This window comes from Penaeus vannamei, chromosome 10, assembly GCF_042767895.1.
Source record: "Penaeus vannamei isolate JL-2024 chromosome 10, ASM4276789v1, whole genome shotgun sequence".
Taxonomy (NCBI): domain Eukaryota; kingdom Metazoa; phylum Arthropoda; class Malacostraca; order Decapoda; family Penaeidae; genus Penaeus; species Penaeus vannamei.
Genome location: NC_091558.1, coordinates 19474980 through 19480161, shown reverse-complemented (window position 1 = coordinate 19480161; position 5182 = coordinate 19474980).

The following is a 5182-nucleotide window of genomic DNA, read 5'->3' as shown; positions in this document are numbered from 1 at the left end:
TTTAAATAACATCAAAGAAATCACGCTCTAATTATGAACCAATCAAGCCTCTATAATCACAGATGAGACACGTGGGAGGTGGGGGGAGGGGGGCTTGTGATTTAATTAAGTTAATGAAAAAGAATTATAGGTTGGGGCGCCCCTCTCCTCTTACCCTCTGGTTGAGAAACTGTTTGTAAACAATACACGACGCTCAGCAGATGTGAACGAAGGGGGAAAGGGATGCTATATATAAAGCTAGATGAGGTGATTAATACCTCTTCATTCCTCTGTGACTAATCATGTATTATCATTATTATCTTTTTTTCCTTCCTTAGGGGGGTTAAAGAATGGAGAAGGGGGAAATAAAAGGGATATGAGCTCAATAGATCATATTTATCTCATTACGCGGATGGGAGAGTGGGGGAGGGACGGCTAGCCTGGGAGAAGGTTGAGTAAAGCTGTTTTCGTCCTGTTTTTGCCTGTGTGCTGTGATTATTCTGTTATTACCTCCGCCAAATAGGTTACGGTTTTGGTCGCGTTGGTTAGTTTATTTGGTCGTTGGTTAGCAGGGTAACTCAAAATGTTATGAACAGATTTTTAAGAAAATATCACCAGAAGTGAGTCTCAGCCTAAGTTAGATGCCACTGAATTTTGATCAGGATCCAGGATTTTTTGATTGATTGCATCATTGTCTCTATTGCTTTGCCTCCGCCAACGAGAATATATGCTTATGGACGTCACCTGTGTATTTGAAGAAGGTGGCTTTAATGTCATTTTGTAAGTTTGAATATTTTTATTGCATCAGGTATGCGTTCTCCAATTGCTTGTCTTCGCCCGTCTGACACAGTCGCAGACGCTTCAATACTTACAAGCATGTAAACAGATATTCGCATAGACAGATATATCTGTACTTACAGGCTTGGGTACAGAACTACTTACAGACAAAGATAAGGATATACATACAGACACAGATACAAATATACTTATAAATATAGAGATATATTTATAAATGCATATATACTTAATAGGCATAAATGCAGATATGCTTAGAGACAAATACCGTAATACTTATAGATATACAGATATACTTATAAGCAGTTATACATATAGGCATAGACATATACTTGAAGTATACATATATACTTGTAGACATATACAAACATAGTTAAAGATGCAAGTATACTTATAGTGATACGGTAACAACTTGTAGACTACTTACAGATAGTGATACAGATATATTTATATACATAGTTGTAGATAAACTTATATACATACATATATATATATATATATATATATATATATATATATATATATATATATATACTGTATATGAACATGAATATATGTAAACAGGTATCCGTATACACACAGAAACACTACAAGAACGTTCACGAACACGCTCGTACCACAATAAACTTATTTTTCCCCTCTAGCTCCATCGTAAAAAAGCCAGGTGAGGTAGGAAAAAACAGGTGTCTAGGGTAATCAGAAAGATGTCTCTGGTAAAGCACCTGTGACCAATAAACCAGCTGTTTTTGGAATTTGCATGCGGGAACTAGGTCTGCCTAACGACCGGGGGTTTTGAAACTGCAGCTTAAGTCGTTGGGTAGTTGGGGGTGGTTGGTAGGGGATGGTGGGGGGGGGGGAGGATACTTAGAGTGGATTATGTTTTGTTATATGGGTGGTGGTGGTGTGTGTATGTGTGTGTGTGTGTGTGTGTGTGTGTGTGTGTGTGTGTGTGTGTGTGTGTGTGTGTGTGTGTGTGTGTGTGTGTTTTGTGTGTGTGTGTGTGTGATTGGAAATGAGTAGATTGGGTGACTGCGTATATGTTAATGTGTATGTGCGTGTATGTATGCGTGTACACATATATATATGCATGTGTATGTCTGTGTATGCGTACTTGGTTAGTTTGTTTCCAGCATGCTTACGCACCTATAAGGAATTGTTTGATTCCAATGAGACTGTCCTCCCACCTAAAAAAAATATTTGTGTTCATGTACCTACTTAACTTGCATTTCAAAAGAGAAGGTAAGGAAAAAATATATATACTAAAATAAAGATAAAAAAAAAAGATGTTGATTTTTAAAGATTGTTCATCTTAACAAAATTAACAAAAATAAAATATAAAATGATAAATAATCAAAAGTTATCTTATCACCATAATTATCGTTGTAATCATCACTATCATCATTATGCACATTTCCTTTACCTTTATCAGTACCAATATACCCATCGCATTCAGTACCGTTGGATCCTGTATGGACTTATTTGTTACATCAATATTTACTCGATAACTTAAATACTTAGAAAATAGTTTAATAATACTTAACTCATACCAGAACCGGAAGGGAATTTGTATTTGAGTTTTCAATTTTTGTCGACGTCGCTAGCCAGGGCAAAGAGCGGCGGTTTCCTATTATTCTTCACTCACTAGCCTTTTCTCGTGCCCCCCACCCCACCCCACCCCACCCCGATATCAATGCTTCCTCTGTCTCTCTGTGTCTCTGTCTGTCTGTCTGTCTCTCTCTCTCTCTCTCTCTCTCTCTCTCTCTCTCTCTCTCTCTATTTCTCTCTCTCTCTCTCTCTCTCTCTCTCTCTCTCTCTCTCTCTCTCTTTCTTTCTTTCTTTCTTTCTCTCTCTCTCTTCTCTCTCTCTCTCTCTCTCTCTCTCTCTCTCTTTCTTTCTTTCTTTCTTTCTTCTCTCTCTCTCTCTCTCTCTCTCTCTCTCCTCTTTCTTTCTTTACTTCATACATATCTAAAATCTTTCTTTCCTCTCTCTCTCTCTCTCTCTCTCTTCTCTCTCTCTCTCTCTCTCTGACGCAGACAGGCACAAGTGTGTTCATATATGTGTGCGTGCGTGTGTATGTATATGTATGTGTGTGTGCATCATCTGTATAATTTCTGTATATACGTAAGACTGCCTTTACTCTATATTTTATTTTATCAACGTCTTCGTTATTTCCCTTCGCCTCTCCATCATTGTGCGGCATTCGCCATCGGTGCGAGGTACATTACCCACGGGGAGACATATTGCAAGGCTCAACTTTTTTGCTGCGGGGTTTTGCTGCCATGTGGGAGGAGGAGATGAGGTCTGTGTGTCTGTGTGTGGGCGGGTGGGGGGGGATTTCAGGGGGAAAAGGAGGCTGTAAGACGATTTTTCTGTTATACGTCTCGACCCTTAGTTTGGTTTGGCTTCTATGGCCTTGGCAATTCTCGGTAAATCTTGTTGGAGCATCTTGTTTGTTTTTTTTTTTTTTCTCTGTGCTTTTATTTTATGGAGTGTGTCCTGGAAACAGACACGTGGAGGGCAAATCTTATATTTATTTTTAGTTTTAGTTATTGTCATGTATTTTCTTTTCTCTTCTTTCTTTTATATAGTTTGCACTCTTAAGTGATTTTTAATGATTACTTGTAAATTTGTACATCTACTTGCATGTGCATTATATCAGGTACTTCGCTGAAAAGACGAAATGTATTTTTATTAGTATTTGAAATTCTTAGTTATTTGAGAGAGAGAGAGAGAGTGAGAAGGAGAGAGAGAGAGAGAGAGAGAGAGAGAGAGAGAGAGAGAGAGAGAGAGAGAGAGAGAAAGGGATGGAGGGAGAGAGGGAGAGGGGAGAAGGAAAGAGGGAAAGAAAGGGAAGGAAGGTGGGCGGGAGAGAATTAGAGAGAAAGAGAATGAAAGAGAGATAGGAGAGAGAGGGAGATAGATAGATCGATAGATAGACAGATATAGAGAGAAAGAGAGTGAGTGAGAGAGAGAGAGACAGAGAGATGGATTGGTCGATAGATAGATAGAGTGAGCGAGAGAGAGAGAGACGGATATGACGAGAGCAGGAGATATATATCAGGTATATCTCACTGAACAGACCAGATTTGGACTAATTATTTTTGATGTTAGAAAATAATTGTTATTTTCTTTCTGTCTCTCTCTCTCTATCTCTCACTCCTCTTCTTCTCCCTCTCCCTCCCTCCCCCCTCCCCTCCCTCCCTCCCTCTCTCTCTCTCTCTCTCTCTCTCTCTCTCTCTCTCTCTCTCTCTCTCTCTCTCTCTCTCTCTCTCTCTCTCTCTCTCTCTTTCTCTTTCTCTCTTGTTCTCCATCTCTGTCACATGCAGTGCACTTCCAGAAGACAGACAAACATGGAAATAAGACACAGATAATACAGATATAAAAATTGAAAGAAAAAGTATCAGTAATTATGTTAATATATATATATATATATATATATATATATATATATGTATGTATATATATATATGTATGTATATATATATATATATATATATATATATAGAAAAGAAAAAGTCGTAAATAAATTAAAAATATATTAACAGTTGGAGATGCATGAATGGAATTAAACTAAATCATGAAACCATAATTATAAGGAACAGATGTGAATATATATGTATGAAAGGAGACAATAACAGGAAGAAAACGTAGACTTAGTCGATAGCCCAATAGATAAAGATGATAACGATAATGATCACAATATTGATAATAATGATAATAATAATAATGATAATAATAATAATAATAATAATAATAACAACAACAACAACAATAAAGACGTAAAAAAAGCAGGCTATCATTTTGATCAACTTGTAAAAAGCGTCTAACAGAGTGATAGACAAGACTGACAGCCTAATGGGATTAAACAAGCCATAAATAGCCTACTAGCCAATCCATCCTCCATTTCACTCTCTCAGATTAGCAACGAGCCAATCACAATTAGCCACCAATCTCATGTGAACGCGGACAACCATTCAACCGTTTAGAATTACATATAAACCACGTAGGCTGTTTTTTTTTCCTTTTTTTTCTTTCTTTCCCTTTTTTTCTTTGTTCTTTTTTTTCCTTTTTGTCTTTTTTCCCTTATTTTCCTTTTTTCTTTTGTTTCTTTTTTCCCATTTTTTCCTCTTTTCCTTTCTTCCATCACGTACCTGATGAAGGAATCAACTGTTTTGACACACTGCCGGTAAATATTCAGATCTTCAACAATTGTATCTCAAATGATCGATTGAATATGGTGTGAATGTTCATATGCGTGAACACACACATACACACACACACACACACACACACACACACACACACACACACACATATACATGTATATATATATATATATATATATATATATATATATATATATATATATATATATGCACATAATCTACATATACATACAAGCATAAAC